Source organism: Littorina saxatilis, linkage group LG14 (genome assembly GCF_037325665.1).
Source record: "Littorina saxatilis isolate snail1 linkage group LG14, US_GU_Lsax_2.0, whole genome shotgun sequence".
NCBI lineage: Eukaryota > Metazoa > Mollusca > Gastropoda > Littorinimorpha > Littorinidae > Littorina > Littorina saxatilis.
In genome coordinates this window covers 1,354,743-1,375,407 of record NC_090258.1, presented here as the reverse complement: position 1 = coordinate 1,375,407, position 20,665 = coordinate 1,354,743, and the positions used below count along the sequence as shown (strand labels likewise).

Below are 20,665 nucleotides of genomic sequence, written 5' to 3'. Positions count from 1 at the left end.
TGTAAAAAAAAATAAAAATTTATAAAACGATCCAAATTTACGTTTATCTTATTCTCCATCATTTGCTGATTCCAAAAACATATAAATATGTTATATTCGGATTAAAAACAAGCTCTGAAAATTAAATATATAAAAATTATTATCAAAATTAAATTGTCCAAATCAATTTAAAAACACTTTCATCTTATTCCTTGTCGGTTCCTGATTCCAAAAACATATAGATATGATATGTTTCGATTAAAAACACGCTCAGAAAGTTCAAACAAAGAGAGGTACAGAAAAGCGTGCTATCCTTCTTAGCGCAACTACTACCCCGCTCTTGTCAATTTCACTGCCTTTGCCATGAGCGGTGGACTGACGATGCTACGAGTATACGGTCTTGCTGAAAAATGGCAGCTACTTGACTAAATATTGTATTTTCGCCTTACGCGACTTGTTATATTTAGTCAAGTTTCGACTAAATATTTTAACATCGAGGGGGAATCGAAACGAGGGTCGTGGTGTATGTGCGTGTGTCTGTCTGTGTGTGTGTGTGTGTGTGTGTGTGTGTGTGTAGAGCGATTCAGACTAAACTACTGGACCGATCTTTATGAAATTTGACATGAGAGTTCCTGGGTATGAAATCCCCGAAGGTTTTTTTCATTTTTTTGATAAATGTCTTTGATGACGTCATATCCGGCTTTTCGTGAAAGTTGAGGCGGCACTGTCACGCCCTCATTTTTCAACCAAATTGGTTGAAATTTTGGTCAGGTAATCTTCGACGAAGCCCGGACTTCGGTATTGCATTTCAGCTTGGTGGCTTAAAAATTAATTAATGACTTTGGTCATTAAAAATCTGAAAATTGTAAAAAAAAAAATAAAAATTTATAAAACGATCCAAATTTACGTTTATCTTATTCTCCATCATTTGCTGATTCCAAAAACATATAAATATGTTATATTCGGATTAAAAACAAGCTCTGAAAATTAAATATATATAAATTATTATCAAAATTAAATTGTCGAAATCAATTTAAAAACACTTTCATCTTATTCCTTGTCGGTTCCTGATTCCAAAAACATATAGATATGATATGTTTGGATTAAAAACACGCTCAGAAAGTTAAAACGAAGAGAGGTACAGAAAAGCGTGCTATCCTTCTTAGCGCAACTACTACCCCGCTCTTCTTGTCAATTCCACTGGCACTGCCTTTGCCACGGGCGGTGGAGTGACGATGCTACGAGTATACGGTCTTGCTGCGTTGCGTTGCGTTCAGTTTCATTCTGTGAGTTCGACAGCTACTTGACTAAATATTGTATTTTCGCCTTACGCGACTTGTTGTTTTGTGCATAAACACGTTTCATGAAATCATTTCCGGCATTTAAAAAAAAGGCGACCCTGTTGCGGCTGAATTTTCCATTCAAATCCATTGACAATTTGGTCAGATATTCAAACAAGGCTTTCAGCAACCCAGCCTTAAACAAAACACGATCTACAAAAGAATGTATCGTAGCATTTGGGTCAATTCTGAGTAGGCTTACTAATTAAAACTGGAACTACGGTGGAACAAAGAAGATATGCTTAGGACTCCTATCCTACCTGCTGAAATAAGCTAACATGTTGGCAAACGCCATTCAAGGTGCACATCACAATGACAAAATCAGTGCTGAAATATCTGTTCCCCTTTCGCGTTGACAGCAGCTTGAGCCATGATTCTTTGTCATTCATTCGATCTTTGACTTAGCCTTCCTCGGTCGATCCTTGATTCGTACAGGTGAAAAAGCTATGTTGGTATAGTACACCTGCTTTTAGTATACCTGTTTGTTTAGCACATGAGGAAGGAAGGGGTCGGGTGTATGTCATTTTCACTTTCTGTCAATTAAAATTAATTTGTTATGGACATTCTCTATCAGAAAAAAATTACATTGACCCAAAAATTCCAATGACCGGTCTTGTAATGTCTTGTTTTGAATAAAATGGAAAAGTGTGCAACCTTTGAACTCTTTCTTCTGTAAAACGCGTCACTGCTGTTGACGTCATTGTAATCAATATCGTAACCTATGAGCGTCCAACATTTCAATGAAAATGGTTAACCAATTGTTTAAATATGCAATTTTTGGATGAAATAGAGTTCGATAATTAATGTCCCTCAGCATAACGGGTCTTAAGCTTAAACTTGATTAGTTTTGTTTGCATATAAACAAACCGCTAGGTTGTATTCAGTATGTGGCCCCGTGGCCTAATGGATAAGGCGTCTGACTTCGAATCAGAAGATTGCGGGTTCGAGTCCCGTCGGGGTCGGCCACATTTTTTTTCCCCACCTCAATCATTATTGCCATCTGTTTGTTTATGGCTAGCCTCTGTTTAGTACATGAGGAAGGGTGGGGGTTGGGTGTACGCCTGTTTTTCTTCGTTTCAAGTAAAATTACTCTGCTTTTGACATTCTTTCTCAAAGAAAACTTGTTGATAACAATTGTGATGATACGGTCGGTCAGAAATGTCTTGTCTTGAATAACATGGAAAAGTGTGCAACGTTTGAACTCTTTCTTCAGTGAAACGCGTCACTGCTGTTGACGTCATTGCAATCAATATCGTAACCTATAAGCGTCAAACATTTCAATGAACATGGTTAACCAATTGTTTAAATATGCATTTTTCGAATGAAATAGAGATCGATAACATTTCCCTCATCGTCTTAAGCTTACACTTGATTATTTTTGTTTGCATAAAAGCAAAAACCTAACTGGCTACAGTGTGTGGCCCCGTGGCCTAATGGATAAGGCGTCTGACTTCGAATCAGAAGATTGCGGGTTCGAGTCCCGTCGGGGTCGGCTACATATTTTTTTCCACCTCAGTCATTATTGCCATCTGTTTGTTTAGTACATGAGGAAGGGTGGGGGTTGGGTGTACGTCATTTGTACTTTCTTTCAAATAAAATTACTCTGCTTTTGACATTCTTTCTCAAAGAAAATTTGTTGATAACAATTGTAATGATATGGGTGCGTATGCAAGACGGAACGACTGCATGTCATACGACAAGCGCCCCGAAGTATGATAGCTCTTTGTCCGACAACTTTTGTCGTACTGCCGAATTCACAGGCATCGGACAGCCTCCCCGATAGCTAGCGGGGGGATTTCCCTTGTTTACGGTCGCTCTGCGCGTGCGCCTGACGCAGCAGCTGCGCCCTGTCAAGGCTGCGCTTGCTGTGGCTGGCTGACCGTGGCTGGCTCACCCCAACTCGGCGCCACGCAAACATCTTGATATGCACCAGACGCGTGAAACCGCAACGCGAGTATCACTTGCGAGACAAGAGGCTAGGCATCCATTCTGTTCACAAACTAAATGTTGTCAGTTATCACATCCGTCAACAGTCAACTGCAAAATATCGTGCATGCGGAATATGAATTTGTGCATGTATTCCGTCCCCCAAAATCGTATGTCTTAGAATATTTCTTCTCTCCCGGTAACGGTGCAAACCAATGGCAACAATCTTGAAATCAAAGTTATCGTAACGACAACAGTGCTTATCGGTAGGGATAGGCACCTCTAACTTTATCGTAGGACAGTGCCTACGATAGGCGCTATCTGTTCTTCGTGAATTCCACGACAGGGAGTTATCGGAAGTTTTCTGTTTCTCGTACCGACAAAACCACTGTCGGACCGTTCCTGAATATGGGCCCGGTCGGTCAGAAATGTCTTGTCTTGAATAAAATGGAAAAGTGTGCAACGTTTGAACTCTTTAAAACGCGTCACTGCTGTCCACGTCATTGTGATCAATATCGTAACCTATGAGCGTCCAACATTTCACCAATTGATCACTTATGCATTTTTCGAATAAAATAGAGATCGATCATTAAATTTCCTCAGCATAACGGGTCTTACACACTTGTTTTTTTGTTTGTTTGTGTGTGCATAAAAGTAAAAACCTAACTGTATTCAGTGTGTGGCCCCATGGCCTAATGGATAAGGCGTCTGACTTCGAAATCGTCGCGATATAACCTTCGTGGTTGAAAACGACGTTAAACACCAAATAAAGAAAGAAAGAAAGTCTGACTTCGAATCAGAAGATTGCGGGTTCGAGTCCCGTCGGGGTCGGCTACATATTGTTTTCACCTCAATTATTATTGCCAGCTCGGGCCTTTGTGAGGTGTGAACTAAAAATAGAGAAAGAGATTTTTTTGTTGGTTGCTTGTTCAGGTGACTCAAAACGTTATTCATATAAACACACTTATACGAGTCATAACCTGTTTGCGTTCATGTCATTTGTTCTGTTTCTTTTTATATTTAGTCAAGTTATGACTAAATGTTTGAACATAGAGGGGGGAATCGAGACGAGGGTCGTGGTGTATGTGTGTGTGTGTGTGTGTGTGTGTGTGTGTGTGTGTGTGTGTGTGTGTGTGTGTGTGTGTGTGGAGCGATTCAGACCAAACTACTTTACCGATCTTTATGAAATTTGACATGAGAGTTCCTGGGTATGATATCCCCATACGTTTTTTTCATTTTTTTGATAAATGTCTTTGATGACGTCATATCCGGCTTTTCGTGAAAGTTGAGGCGGCACTGTCACGCCCTCATTTTTTAACCAAATTGGTTGAAATTTTGGTCAAGTAATCTTCGACGAAGCCCGGACTTCGGTATTGCATTTCAGCTTGGTGGCTTAAAATTTAATTAATGACTTTGGTCATTAAAAATCTGAAAATTGTAAAAAAAAAATTTATTTTATAAAACGATCTAAATTTACGTTTATCTTATTCTCCATCATTTGCTGATTCCAAAAACATATAAATATGTTATATTTGGATTAAAAACAAGCTCTGAAAATTAAATATATAAAAATTATTATCAAAATTAAATTTTCGAAATCAATTTAAAAACACTTTCATCTTATTCCTTGTCGGTTCCTGATTCCAAAAACATATAGATATGATATGTTTGGATTGAAAACACGCTCAGAAAGTTAAAACGAAGAGAGGTACAGAAAAGCGTGCTATCCTTCTCAGCGCAACTACTACCCCGCTCTTCTTGTCAATTTCACTGCCTTTGCCATGAGCGGTGGACTGACGATGCTACGAGTATACGGTCTTGCTGCGTTGCATTGCGTTCAGTTTCATTCTGTGAGTTCGACAGCTACTTGACTAAATGTTGTATTTTCGCCTTACGCGACTTGTTTAATTTGTTGATATGCTTCTTCTCGGGTTTTTTTCTGTAAGTCTGTTCGTGTGGAGTTGGGTGGGAGGGATAGACAATAATCACTGACATGACAGAGCCGAGGAAAGCGCTGACACAATGACACCGCTATGTCTCCCAACTCCCCCCATTCCACCCCACCCCAATTAAAGCTTAAACAATAATAAAATAATGCGCTATGTCAAACTTCCTTTAGATTTAACTACAAGTACCGTAAAGTACCTTGCAAGCGCCCACCCCCACTGTGCACCAATTCCGACCCAAAGTAGGGGGTGGGCGCTTACTAGGTACTACACCCTATGCACGAGCAGTTTTCAGTAAGAAATGTGATCTTTGATCACTTCGTAATCATATCTTCTTTCTTTTTATATTTAGTCAAGTTTTGACTACATATTTTAACATCGAGGGGGAATCGAAACGAGGGTCGTGGTGTATGTGCGTGTGTGTGTGTGTGCGTGTGTGCGTGTGTGTGTGTGTGTAGAGCGATTCAGACTAAACTACTGGACCGATCTTTATGAAATTTGACATGAGAGTTCCTGGGTATGAAATCCCCATACGTTTTTTTCATTTTTTTGATAAATGTCTTTGATGACGTCATATCCGGCTTTTCGTGAAAGTTGAGGCGGCACTGTCACGCCCTCATTTTTCAACCAAATTGGTTGAAATTTTGGTCAAGTAATCTTCGACGAAGCCCAGACTTCGGTACTGCATTTCAGCTTGGTGGCTTAAAATTTAATTAATGTCTTTGGTCATTAAAAATCGGAAAATTGTAAAAAAAAATAAAAATTTATAAAACGATCCAAATTTACGTTTATCTTATTCTCCATCATTTGCTGATTCCAAAAACATATAAATATGTTATATTCGGATTAAAAACAAGCTCTGAAAATTAAATATATAAAAATTATTATCAAAATTAAATTGTCCAAATCAATTTAAAAACACTTTCATCTTATTCCTTGTCGGTTCCTGATTCCAAAAACATATAGATATGATATGTTTGGATTAAAAACACGCTCAGAAAGTTAAAACAAAGAGAGGTACAGAAAAGCGTGCTATCCTTCTTAGCGCAACTACTACCCCGCTCTTCTTGTCAATTTCACTGCCTTTGCCATGAGCGGTGGACTGACGATGCTACGATCGAGCATACGGTCTTGCTGAAAAATGGCAGCTACTTGACTAAATATTGTATTTTCGCCTTACGCGACTTGTTTCATCTTCCATTGTTTTTCATGTTCGTATTGTCATTAGAAGAGCTTGGGGAGACAAATGTCGTCGCATTCTTTTCTTGTCTGCAGAGGTGCCGCTGTCGGCCGCACTGTGTCTCTGTTTCCCTTGAACAAGGGGTAGGCCTACGTCTTCTGGATATGGGCAGAAGTCTATTATTTTTACTTGGCCAAAGACTTTTCGGCAGAAAGAGAGAGAGAGAGAGAGAGAGAGAGAGAGAGAGAGAGATCAGGGAGAGAGAGAGAGAGAGAGAGAGAGAGAGAGAGAGAGAGATCAGAGAGAGAGAGAGAGAGATCAGAGAGAGAGGGCTTCTTCTTTTCCTTTCCGGCCTGGTGACGTAACAGGGTATCGCGATTCTCTCGCCATTCTCGTATCCTTTTTATATTTAGTCAAGTTTTGACTAAATATTTTAACATCGAGGGGGAATCGAAACGAGGGTCGTGGTGTATGTGCGTGTGTCTGTGTGTCTGTGTGTGTGTGTGTGTGTGTAGAGCGATTCAGACTAAACTACTGGACCGATCTTTATGAAATTTGACATGAGAGTTCCTGGGTATGAAATCCCCGAACGTTTTTTTCATTTTTTTGATAAATGTCTTTGATGACGTCATATCCGGCTTTTCGTGAAATTTGAGGCGGCACTGTCACGCCCTCATTTTTCAATCAAATTGGTTGAAATTTTGGTCAAGTAATCTTCGACGAAGCCCGGACTTCGGTATTGCATTTCAGCTTGGTGGCTTAAAAATTAATTAATGACTTTGGTCATTAAAAATCTGAAAATTGTAAAAAAAACAATTTTTTTTATAAAACGATCCAAATTTACGTTTATCTTATTCTCCATCATTTGCTGATTCCAAAAACATATAAATATGTTATATTCGGATTAAAAACAAGCTCTGAAAATTAAATATATAAAAATTATTATCAAATTTTTTTTTTCGAAATCAATTTAAAAACACTTTCATCTTATTCCTTGTTGGTTCCTGATTCCAAAAACATATAGATATAATATGTTTGGATTAAAAACACGCTCAGAAAGTTAAAACGAAGAGAGGTACAGAAAAGCGTGCTATCCTTCTCAGCGCAACGAATACCCCGCTCTTCTTGTCAATTCCACGGGCACTGCCTTTGCCATGGGCGGTGGAGTGACGATGCTACGAGTATACGGTCTTGCTGCGTTGCGTTGCGTTCAGTTTCATTCTGTGAGTTCGACAGCTACTTGACTAAATATTGTATTTTCGCTTTACGCGACTTGTTCTATCTACCCCAAACTGACTCACTTGCTGTTTGCGACACATTTCCATTGGCGTTATTATCCAAATAGTCAAGAGCTGACAGCTTAAATGCAACGGTGTACGATTTGATCCGCGGCATCTTGTAATCATATATACCCTATGCACGGTTTTGGACTAAAAGTGGGGGGTGGGCGCTTACTCGATACTGGGCGCTTACAAGGTACTTTACGGTACAAGTAAATGTTTCGATTTGTGTCAAATGTTACATTATTTTGGTAAAAAAAAATCAAATAATATATATAACATGAAATGTAAATGTGTGTGTGTGTGTGTGTGTGTGTGTGTGTGTGTGTAGGTGGTTTTACCGACAAATGGGGACGATTGTCACTGGAGAGCAGTCAAATGGGGACGCTTCCGACAAACGGGGACGTCCCCATTTGTCGGCCCGTGCGACCCCATTTGACTGGATTTGAGCAGATTGAGCGACCCCATTTGACTGCTTCCTAGCATCCCTGTGGACAAACGGACTGGATTTTCACACAGATTCATACACATATTTTAGCTCTGCACTTTTTGGTCTGCTCAACTAAACCATGTGAATTTTATCATGTGACTTCAAATGACTTTACAGTAACTGCTTTCATCAGAATTCAGTTTCTATTCAAATGCAGTTAAACTAAAACATTTATTTGAATTAAAAAAAAAAAGTTATTGCATTTAATATATTTTATAAAGAGTATTTTGAAAGAGTTCTGATTATTTGATCACGGTTTTTTTTGGTATTAAAACAAAAACAAACACAGAAACATATACATTCCTGTAAAAAAAAAAAAAATGATTACAATTATTTTGTTATGAGATTTATTTTAGGTTAATTCGAAGTGTTGTGTCTCATTATTACATCTTTTTTGTCGTGTTTATTGCAATTTTTATTTATTTTATTCATGTAACCCTAGGTTTTTTTTAAAATAAATATTGACTTGACTTGACTTATTGCGAAGAATGAACCGCGTAGGGGGAGCAAAGGAGGGAGGGAGAGAGAAAGGTACGGAGGAAGGGAGGGAGAGAGAGAGGTACGGATGAAGGGAGGGAGAGAGAGAGGTACGGATGAAAGGAGGGAGAGAGAGAGGTACGGATGAAGGGAGGGAGAGAGAGAGGTACGGAGAAAGAGAGTGAGAGAGAGATAGAGGGAGCAAAGGAGGGAGGGAGAGAGAGAGGTATGGCGGAAGGGAGACAGAGAGAGGGGGCAAAGAAGGGAGGGAGAGAGAGAGGTACGGAGGAAGGGAGAGAGAGGCAGCAAAGGAGGGAGGGAGAGAGAGAGAGGTACGGAGGGAGGGAGAGAGAGAGGGAGCAAAGGAGAGGCAGATAGAGAGAGAGGTAAGGAGGGAGGGAGAGAGAGATGGAGCAAAGAAGGGAGGGAGAGAGAGAGTTACGGAGGGAGGAAGAGAGAGAGAGGCAGCAGAGGAGGGAGGGAGAGAGAGAGGTAAGGAGGGAGGGAGAGAGAGAGGGAGCAAAGGAGGGAGGAAGAGAGAGAGAGGTACGGAGGGAGGGAGAGAGAGAGAGAGGGAGCAAAGGAGGGAGGGAGAGAGATAGGTAAGGAGGGAGGGAGAGAGAGAGGGAGCAAAAGAGGGAGGGAGAGAGAGAGGTACGGAGGAAGGGAGAGAGAGATAGGAAGCAAAAGAGAGAGGAAGAGAGAGAGAGGTACGGAGGAAGGCAGAGAGAGAGTTGGAGCAAAAGAGGGAGGGAGAGAGAGAGAGAGGTACGAAGGAAGGGAGAAAGAGAGAGGGAGCAAAGGAGGGAGGGAGAGAGAGAGGTAAGGAGGGATAGAGAGAGGGAGCAAAGGAGGGAGGGAGAGAGAGAAGTCTTTGTCATTTGTTGGTTTGTGCAGTGCAGTTGTTTTGTAAGTTATTCTTCTCTTCATTTGTTCTTTCGTCTTTCTTCTTCTTTTTTGTGTGTGTATTTTTGTGTTTTTGTGCCTGAAGAAGACCCTTAGGTCGAAACGTCGCTGTTATTCGTTCCGTGTTCGTCATTTTAACGTGAGTACATTGCTTTTTGGTCTCTTTATTGTTCCCTCTCACGTGCAGTCGCCATTGTTTAATACATGTTTTAATGTGTTTTGTATAATCCGGAAGCAGGAGTTTAAAACCTATATATATATAAAGGGAAAAGTCTGGGTTGTGGCACTCGATCACTAGGTGGGGCACTGCCCTTCGCTCCCTGTTACCCGAGTCCCAATCCTCGTGGTAAGGCGTCCGCCCCGTGATCGGGAGGTCGTGGGTTCGAACCCCGGCCGGGTCATACCTAAGACTTTAAAATTGGCAATCTAGTGGCTGCTCTGCCTGGCGTCTGGCATTGTGGGGTTAGTGCTAGGACTGGTTGGTCAGGTGTCCGAATAATGTGACTGGGTGAGACATGAAGCCTGTGCTGCGACTTCTGTCTTGTGTGTGGCTCACGTTATATGTCAAAAGCAGCACCGCCCTGATATGGCCCTTCGTGGTCGGCTGGGCGTTAAGCAAACAAACAAACAAACAAACCCGAGTGCCAACAACAATAGGATGAGCATCAGAAGTGAAGATAAAGAGGGAATTTTTTTTCTCTGCGCGCGCGCCAGCAAGCAGGATGTCTCAGAACTGAAGCGGTAATAGTATGATATATTGCTATTTCATATGTTACGTGGATTTCCATTGGTCAATTGGGCAAAACTGAGCTCAGTGCAAAAGTGATATCGACGACATTTCCGTCGATATCAGTTTTGATATCGACGACCTCTTTATTGCTTCCCCACTTCAAAAACAAAAACACCTACATTTAAAAACAAACAAATATATATGAAAATGTAATTATCCCAGAATTTAGTTGAGCAAGTGACCAAAGACTTTTTGAAAGAAAAGACATTTTGAAATACTGAAAAGTACAAGAAAAGAGTGAACAAAAAGAAATAATAATCAGAGGGAGGGATATGGAACAGCCAAACCTGAGACAAATACTTTTGTAATTTCTTTACAGTAAATACAAAATGTCCAGAGAATTAGCAATATATCTAACATTGACTGACTGCGTGACGATATCTTCTGCTATTGGTCTGTTTCGACAGTGATATCAAAATCTCGACCTCCGGTCTTGATTTTGATATCACTGTCTCAACAGACCATAGCAGAAGATATCATCACACAGTCCGTCAATATTGGGGACTAATTACAGGCGATGGGTTTATGGGTCACGTGATTATATATATGAAGTCTTCTATCGCGCGCGTATCTCCAGACTCGGACTCAAGGCGCAGGGATCTATTTATGCCGTGTGAGATGGAATTTTTTACACAATACATCATGCATTCACATCGACCAGCAGATCGCAGCCATTTCGGCGCATATCCTACTTTTCACGGCCTATTATTCCAAGTCACACGGGTATTTTGGTGGACATTGTTTTATCTATGCCTATACAATTTTGCCAGGAAAGACCCTTTTGTCAATCGTGGGATCTTTAACGTGCACACCCCAATGTAGTGTACACGAAGGGACCTCGGTGTTTCGTCTCATCCGAAAGACTAGCACTTGAACCCACCACCTAGGTTAGGAAAGGGGGGAGAAAATTGCTAACGCCCTGACCCAGGGTCGAACTCGCAACCTCTCGCTTCCGAACGCAAGTGCGTTACCACTCGGCCACCCAGTCCACGTGATGTGGGGGCGGAGCCAAACATTGGTTGATACTTACTGTGTTGACATTAGTTCATTGGCCCCGCCCCAACATCATATGACTTACTAATCCATGGGCTATCATTGGTTCATGTTTCTGGCGCTAAACTATCTGACAGGTAAAGAACTATTTTGATGTGACACGTTATTACTTGGTGCAAATACGCGCAGTGTTTAAAACCACTGACTTGGCGGACAGAACTGTGCATTCTCACAATTCGACACTTACTACATCCATAATAACCACACCGTTGATCAATCGCTGAGAAATGGCACAAATGACAGTTGGGGAAAACATTCAGAAGTTGGAATGATCTTACCGAACGGCTGGCAGACTTTTCCAGAAAGAACGATTTGGTGTACGTGGTCAAATACAGTCGTGCTGTTCAACTTGCGAACAAGAATTCAAAACAGCCTTTTCCAGACGAACTGAAGTATGCATACGCAAAACTTGTGTGCAAGTACTCAGGAAAAGGACGACTCACAGGCCGAGGTGCGAAGAGGAGCAATGGGTAAGCGGATTAATATTTAGTTGCTATACTTCTTATGCGTCCTTGTCACAGATAGTAACTCGTATGAATGTTTAATATTATTTTTTTTTTTTTTTTTAGGTTTACAATGTTTCAACATTCATTCCAGTATCGACTGACATTTTAACGAGAGCGGAAAGTCTGTCTGTCTGTCTGTCTGTCTGTCTGTCTGTCTGTCTGTCTGTCTGTCTGTCTGTCTGTCTGTCTGTCTGTCTCTCTCTCTCTCTCTCTCTCTCTCTCTCTCTCTCTCTCTCTCTCTCTCTCTCTCTCTCTCTCTCTCTCTCTCTCTCTCTCTCTGCGCGCACTTCTTCTTCTTCTTTGTCGGACAGATTTTTCACACAAATGACCAGGAAACCAGATTACGTAAGCCGTGTCAGCTGTACCCTTTGTAACAGTCAGCGTAGCTCGAGAACGGCATTGAAGTATTTTCGGTGTTCTTTACCTTGCCCAGGAAGCAGCGCACACTCGAGTCAAGGACGTCGTAAAATGGCCCTCGGTCAAGTTTTCACCGAGAACCATTTTATGATGTCCTTAACAATTATGTGTTAGTCGGCTTAGAATATGCGCGCAGGTTTCAAAGTTTTGATCCATTCGATTATCTCAACAGACATCCTTTGATTGTAAAGTTGAATGATGGTTGAAAATACTTAACTTGAAAGTTTCCCGCTGTGGTAGATTTTTATGGTGGTTGTCACACAGGCAGCGACGGCTTTACTTGTCGGACCCAGTTGTGCATTACCTCGCTTTTGCCTTTAATGACTGACTGACTGGCTGACTTTGGGGATTAACGTCCTCTTAGGTAACTAGGATCTATTTGGGAACATTTACTGTGATACTGTAAGAGGAGCAAGAAAAGAAAAGAATTTTTATTTTTTTAAAATAGGGGATGAGGGGGGGGGGGGTAGATGGGGGGAGGGATGAGACCATGGAACTAGTTTTTAGAAGTTATGCAATAAAACATTTAAACATTGTAGGCTCAGACCACTTCGCCGTATTTAATCTTAGACACCGTACGTTATTAGACGCGAAAGTGCAATACTTAATGATTCGCTCAAAGCACTGTTGAAGCAACAATTTGTCTTTTGGTCGCAGATAAGGACATACTCTATCAAAACATGTGAATATACGTCTCAAGCATGACTAAACGCCCCGAAGGGCTCCGTCTAGTAACTCTATTTTTGATATCGTTTTTTAAATGTCAGCAATTTGCAATGAGGTCACCCATCATAGGTTATTAATTATTTCCATACGCCATCTAAGTGAAACGGAGGCATTTTGTATCGCTGATTTTATTTACAAACTGCTCTTGCAGCGGATCATTTGATCGGAACTAAATAAGTAAAGTGAAAATAGGTAAATAAATATATAGATGGATAAATCAGAAAACAAGATTGCAAAACATAAACACGTTCATAAAACATGTTAGTTTTCACTATTGCCGTAAACAAATTCTCTGCAAAAACATTGAAAGTCAAATACTGTTTTCGCCTCTGTTTCTTCTTGTTGTTGATTTTTTACATTAATTTTAGTCAAGTCTTGTAGATTTTATCTTTGAAATATTTGCTTTAGTGTTTCGTAACAGAATTAACTATTGTGTTGCTTAGTAGGGCCTACTTGATGCATGAATTGGCGTCTCGCAGAATTAAACGCCGCTGAGGAAGGCCTGGCAACAGGTCGAAAAGTTGGGCTGCCACTTGAAATTCTTTGTTAGGCTTTTCTTTTCCTTGATTTTGTTGACATCTCTCTCTCTCTCTCTCTCTCTCTTTCTCTGTGTATGTGTGTGTGTGTGTCTCTCTCTCTCTTTCTCTCTCTCTTTCTCTCTCTCTCTCTCTTTCTCTCTCTCTCCCCCTCTCTCTCTCTCCCCTTTTCTCTCTCTCTCCCCGTCTCTCTCTGTCTTTCTCTCTCTCTCTTTTCTCTCTCTCTCTTTTCTCTCTCTCTCTCTTTCTCTCTCTCTCTCTCTCTCTCTCTCTCTCTCTCTCTCTTTCTTTCCCTGCCTCACAAACACAAATACACACGCACTAACACACACAAAGCAGCACGCTGGGATGCGGCAAATAGGGTAAGGCAGACTGGGATACGGCAAGTTGGGAGAGGCAGGATGGGATGCCGCCAACGCATCTGGCAGTGCAAATTCTACAGGGTGGTGGGGGGGGGGGGGGGGGGGCGTTCTTTTAAATCAAGTTTTGCCCAGTTTTGATTTTGCCGGTTTTGGTAATCCTACATTCCTCCGTGCGACAGCGGACTAAATGCGCATTTAAAACTATTTAGATGTTTTGCTTAAATTTTGACTTGGAGCGAAATAAATTAAAACATCTTGTTCGTTGTGCTTTTGTTTTAAATTAAAGAGTATTCCATTTCTAAATTAAATATCACTTGCCTGTTAGCTCTTTATTGTTGTTGCAATAGTTGTATATACTTGGAAGAAAAAAAAAGCATACAACGAGACAGTTATGGTAGCCAAAGAAGCAAATATGAATAAGAGACCTTCCTCCGTTTTTACGTTTTACTGACAGATGACTCAATTCGTCATCAATGACTTGTTATTGGCGCCACAAAGCCAAGAACTCACCCTTTTTTCTCCGGCGAGTATGACTCCAGGGCGTAACTCCACACACTCAGATTTGTTCAAGTGGTCAGTATTCCCAATGGGTAGGGAGGGGGGGCATGAAACCTGCTTAAGTGTGCCAGGTAACGTGTCACTATTTCAAGAAAACAAAACACCACAAAAGCTTCTTGTGTGATTAAAGAATTACTCAAGCGAGCGATAAGTGTGTGATCACATCCGTTCTGTACCCCAGGACAGCTTTAGAGAATGCGTCATACTCATTCAGCTATTTCCTTGTTCATGATCGAAAAGAATGGAAAGCTCCAAAACAAAAACAATCTTTGGAACTTTAAGCAAAGGGTTCTCTGAAGTTTCAACAATCATTTCAAGATATTGCCTTGACCGGGGAAAGATAACATAGATGGGTAAAAGCCGTCAAATATTTCATGAACTGATACACGTAAAATTGACGGGTGTAAGCCAGCAAATATTGTATGGACTATAAAAGCCTAAAAAGGAAGAACAGTGTTCTTGTTACGGCGATGACCTTAAAGGTTATCTCACAGAATGTTGTTTGAAACCCAACAGAAACAAATAAAAACAAAAACAAAAAGGTCAGACATTTAACGTAAGAGTTTAGAATATGATGCTTCGAAAAACTTATTGAATTAGTTATACATGTATACATCTGTTGAAGGCTTCTCGGTACCGTAAATATAAAAGAAGGCGAACATTCAAAGAACTATTGAGGTAGGGGTCCAAATCAAAAGTAACGAAATTGCCTTACTTTTGTTCTTAACCAATATACATTCAACATTTAATATACATGCCAAGCGTTTCAAGGGTGCTGCCAATTGTTTCTTTCAGCATTTGTTGAACATTTATTAACACTGTTTCTACAAGTAGACCCAAATTGATTTAGTCTTAAATTCCAACACAACGGGTTTTTTCTATACTGCATTTTACGTTTGACAAGAAACCTGATTTAGACCACCCAGATACGGTATTTGCAAAATATTTATCTCTTTTATATCATTTTTTCCAAAATTGTTGTTTATGAAATCGAAAATCACATAAAAAAATGTCACTATTCGATGTTCCCTCACTAATCTGGGTGTGAAGGGTTTTCTTGAAGCAGACACCGGGGCTTGCTAAACGATTGCCGCTTAAGCGGAGGGGAGTCAAGCGTGATTAAGTGCCTGGCCTGCCAATTGACACCTACCGGCGAAAACACACAATAGGCCACAAGGAAGTTTTCTTTTGTCGGAGAACAAGGAAGAGGCATGCTGGCTGTCTCTGGATCATAATTATGTAGACTATCTTTGAATATGTCCGAGTTTGTTTATGTTTGAGAAGGAGTACGCACAAGACAGACAGACAAGCAAATAACATAATTATAGACACTAAACAATCTAAGTAGTAAATGGATTTATGCTGATCTGTATGTGAGCAGCACACGTCTTCAGATGTCTATAAAAAGATGTATGAGCAACTGCAGAACTAAAACATGCAGAATATTATGAAGCATCGATTGGAGATAACTATTGCGAGCATGACCAAAATGTGAAATCATGTTTTTGACAGTTTTGAACTGCCAAAATGAAGTGAGGAAATGGAGTTTATCTTTTAAGCATTGCAAGGGGTTCTAGAACAGTCCGAGGGGGTATTGGGAGATAAGTGTTACCATACATGATGTACCTCAATCAACATTAGACATTCAGTGACTTTAAAACAGCCCTTACAGGCATGATCAGCGCGTTTTCCATGGATGATTGCGTTCATGTCTTTGATGAATTTGTCTCGACATTGCGCGTGTGTAACTTCACAACGAAGGGGTTAATTTGTCCAGTACTTTGAGTTTAAGAAATAATCCCAGCGAAGCTGGAGGTATCCCGTGAACGCTATACTGTAATCGATTTGAGAAATGTGCACACCGAATAATACATGATACAGAAGGATTGGTTGTGCCCGGCTACGTGCTACAGTTGGAGATGGAAGTTCACCAAAAATGGGGACCATACTAACAAAAATACGGTGGGTAAAATAGGCGCCCCCATTTTTTCAGCAAACGCCACCCCAGGCCGCTTTGGACGGGTAGAAATTCCGTAGTTTCCAAGTCTATGGATAAAGCTCGCGTAAGAAGAATACGTCACGGTCGAAAGTCTTTGACGTCAATTAATGCATCATGACGTCATGCCTCCCTGTAGTCTTTCTCTCTCGCGCAGTGTGTGTGTTTGTGTTCATTGTGTGCACATGTGTTAGTGTTACTGTGTGTGTGTGTGTGTGTGTGTGTGTGTGTGTATGTGTGTGTGTGTGTGTGTGTGCGCGCACGCGTACATGAGTCTGCACTCGTATGTGTGTAGTGTGTGTGTATTTGTCTGTGTGGGTGTGTGTGTGTGTGTGTGTGCGTGCGCACGCGTGCATGAGTCTGTACTCGTGTGTGTGTGTAAGTGTGTGTGTGGGCATAAGTGTATGTGTGTGCGTGTATGTGTGTTTGTTTGTAAAGGTGTGCATGTCCGTCTGTCCATATGTGCGTATGGGTGTGTGTTTTGTGTGTATGAAGTTTTTTGTTAGAGAGTGTGTGAGTGCGTGTGAGTGAGTGTGTGTGTGTGTGTGTGTGTGTGTGTTTGAGAGAGAGAGAGAGAGTGTGTGTGTGTGTGAATGTGTGTGTGCATGAGTTTGTGTGTATGTTTGTGTGTGTATGAGTGTGTATATGTGTTTGTTTGTAAAGGTGTGTGTGTCCGACTGTCTATGTGCGTATTTGTTTGTTTGCTCAACGCCCAGCCGACCACGAAGGGCCATATCAGGGCGGTGCTGCTTTGACATATAACGTGCGCCACACACAAGACAGAAGTCGCAGCACAGGCTTCATGTCTCACCCAGTCACATTATTCTGACACCGGACCAACCAGTCCTAGCACTAACCCCATAATGCCAGACGCCAGGCGGAGCAGCCACTAGATTGCCAATTTTAAAGTCTTAGGTATGACCCGGCCGGGGTTCGAGCCCACGACCTCCCGATCACGGGGCGGACGCCTTACCACTAGGCCAACCGTGCCGGTCTATGTGCGTATAAGTGTGTGTTATGTGTGTATGAGATTTGTGTCAGTCAATGTGTGTGTGTGTGTGTGTGTGTGCGTATGTACAGTGTGTGTGTGTGTGTGTGTGTGTGTGGGTGTTTGTTTGTTTGTTTGCTTAACGCCCAGCCGACCACGAAGGGCCATATCAGGGCGGTGCTGATTTGACATATAACGTGCGCCACACACAAGACAGAAGTCGCAGCACAGGCTTCATGTCTCACCCAGTCACATTATTCTGACACCGGACCAACCGGAGTGTGTGTGTGTGTGAATGTGTGTGTGCATGAGTTTGTGTGTATGTTTGTGTGTGTATGAGTGTGTATATGTGTTTGTTTGTAAAGGTGTGTGTGTCCGTCTGTCTATGTGCGTATTTGTTTGTTTGTTTCCATAATTATCAGGGCGGTGCTGCTTTGAGATATAACGTACGCCACACAAAAGGCAGAAGTCGCAGCACAGGCTTCATGTCTCACCCAGTCACATTATTCTGACACCGGACCAACCAGTCCTAGCATGCACTAACCCCATAATGCCAGCCGCCAGGCGGAGCACCCACTAGATTGCCAATGTTAAAGTCTTAGGTATGACCCGGCCTGGGTTCTAACCCACGACCTCCCGATCACGGGGCGGACGCCTTACCACTAGGCCAACCGTGTATGTGCGTATGAGTGTGTGTATTGTGTGTATGAGATTTGTGGGAGTCAATGTGTGTGTGTGTGTGTCTGTGGGTGTGTGCGTGCGTACATGCGTGCGTATGTACATGTGTGTGTGTGGGTGTGTGTCTGTTTGTATAAGAGATAAAGAGAGAGAGAAAGAGGGAGAGAGAGAGAGAGAGAGAGAGAGAGAGAGAGAGAGAGAGAGAGAGAGAGAGAGAGAGAGAGTGGGTGGGTTGGTTTGTGCGTGTGCGTAAGTGTATGTGTGTGTGTGTATGTGTGTTTGTTTGTAAAGGTGTGTATGTCCGTCTGTCTATATGTGCGTATGGGGGTGTGTTTTGTGTGTACAGTGAAGTGTGTGTGAGAGAGTGAGTGTGTGCGTGTGAGTGAGTGTGTATGTGTGTACGTGTGTAACTTGGGTGTGTGTGTGTGTGTGTGTGTTCGTGTGTGCGTGTGTTTGAGAGAGAGACAGAGAGAGAGAGAGAGAGAGAGAGAGAGAGAGAGAGAGAGAGAGAGAGAGAGGTTTGTCTTTCGCTGGGGTATGCAGTGCCTTGGCGTTGCACATCTACTTAATTTATTAAGGAGATTTCTATAGCGCATAACTAAAAGCACTATGCGCTTTACAATATCACTAAGTATAAGCACACGCAAACATACTCTGATTAAATAGAACTTAGTTTAGCAAGACATACTAAGAACACTAAACATTTGAGTTCATGCAAAAATTGAGAACTAAATTAAATACTGGACAAGCGATTTAAATAAGCTTAAGGCCTACACCAACTGCAATGGGCTAATTCAAATACAAAAGTTTAGTTAACTATAAAAGGCAGTGCATAAAACTCCATAATCCTAAGAGGGTCAAACAAATAAGAAACATAAGACTAGATAGTGTCTGTAAAAGAAGCCGACATTTACCCTTTTCTCCAACATTTGTTCCAAAACACACCTCCGAATGATTGTCGATGACTCGAAAGCTTTCCTATCTTGTGATTGCCTTGAACCTAGCAACAACTGCTATCATCATGTATTGAATCCCGTGCTCTTTCTTCGGCGGAGGTGGGAGGGGGGGGGGGGTTAGATATTTTGCTGGTAGTATTTTTTTCGACCGAGCTATCTATATTCGTTGGGCAGTTTTCTTTGTCGGACAGATTTTTTACACAAATGACCAGGAAACCAGATTACGTAAGCCGTGTCAGCTGTACCCTTTGTAAAAGTCAACGTAGCTCGAGAACGGCATTGAAGGCATGATCAGCGCGTTTTCCATGGATGATTGCGTTCATGTCTTTGATGAATTTGTCTCGACATTGCGCGTGTGTAACTTCACAACGAAGGGGTTCTTTACCTTGCCCAAGAAGCAGCGCATTTATGAGAATACGTCACACACTCGAGTCAAGGACGTCGTAAAATGGCCCTCGGTCAAGTTTTCACCGAGAACCATTTTATGATGTCCTTAACAATTATGTGTTAGTCGGCTTAGAATATGCGCGCAGGTTTCAAAGTTTTGATCCATTCGATTATCTCAACAGACATTCTTTGATTGTAAAGTTTAATGCGGGCACATGATGGTTGAAAATACTTAAATTGAAAGTTTCCCGCTGTGGTAGATTTTTATGGTGGTTGTCACACAGGCAGCGACGGCTTTACTGGTCGGACCCAGTTGTGCATTACCTCGCTTTTGCCTTTAATGACTGACTGACTGGCTGACTTTGGGGATTAACGTCCTCTGAGGTAACTAGGATCTATTTGGGAACATTTACCGTGATACTGTAAGAGGAGCAAGAAAAGAACAGAAAAAAGATTTAAAACAAAATAGGGGATGAAGGGGGGGGGGGGGGGGTAGATGGGGGGAGGGATGAGACCATGGAACTAGTTTTTAGAAGTTATGCAGTCAAACATTTCAATCAATCAATGAGTCTTATATCGCGCATATTCCGTGGGTACAGTTCTAGGCGCTCTGCAGTGATGCCGTGTGAGATGAAATTTTATACGGCCAGTAGATTGCAGCCATTTCGGCGCATATTTACCTTTCATTCCAAGTCACACGGGTATAGGTAGACAATTATTAACTGTGCCTAAGCAATTTTGCCAGGAAAGACCCCTTTGTCAATCGTGGGATCTTTAACGTGCACACCCAATGTAGTGTACACATTTAAACATTGTAGGCTCAGACCACTTCGCCGTATTTAATTTTAGACACCGTACGTTATTAGACGCGAAAGTGCAATACTTAATGATCCGCTCAAAGCACTGTTGAAGCAACAATTTGTCTTTTGGTCGCAGATAAGGACATACTCTATCAAAACATGTGAGTATATGTCTCAAGCATGACTAAACGCCCCGAAGGGCTCCGTCTAGTAACTCTATTTTTGATATCGTTTTTTAAATTTCAGCAATTTGCAATGAGGTCACCCATCATAAAATAAGGTTATTAATTATTTCCATACGCCATCTAAGTGAAACGGAGGCATTTTGTATCGCTGATTTTATTTACAAACTGCTCTTGCAGCGGATCATTTGATCGGAACTAAATAA

The 20,665-nt window shown here is 41.6% G+C and overlaps 3 non-coding genes across 3 annotated transcripts; all 3 read left to right on the top strand.

Moving 5' to 3' along the window:
- The first annotated feature begins 2,208 nt into the window (after positions 1-2,208).
- Trnar-ucg (transfer RNA arginine (anticodon UCG)) lies at positions 2,209-2,281 on the top strand. Its single transcript has one exon. It is a non-coding gene; the product is annotated as a tRNA-Arg (tRNA).
- A 457-nt stretch (positions 2,282-2,738) lies between these two features.
- Positions 2,739-2,811, top strand: Trnar-ucg (transfer RNA arginine (anticodon UCG)). The gene has a single exon. It is a non-coding gene; the product is annotated as a tRNA-Arg (tRNA).
- Positions 2,812-3,926: 1,115 nt separating this feature from the next.
- Positions 3,927-4,076, top strand: Trnar-ucg (transfer RNA arginine (anticodon UCG)). Its single transcript has 2 exons — positions 3,927-3,963; positions 4,041-4,076. It is a non-coding gene; the product is annotated as a tRNA-Arg (tRNA).
- The last annotated feature ends 16,589 nt before the right edge of the window (positions 4,077-20,665 follow it).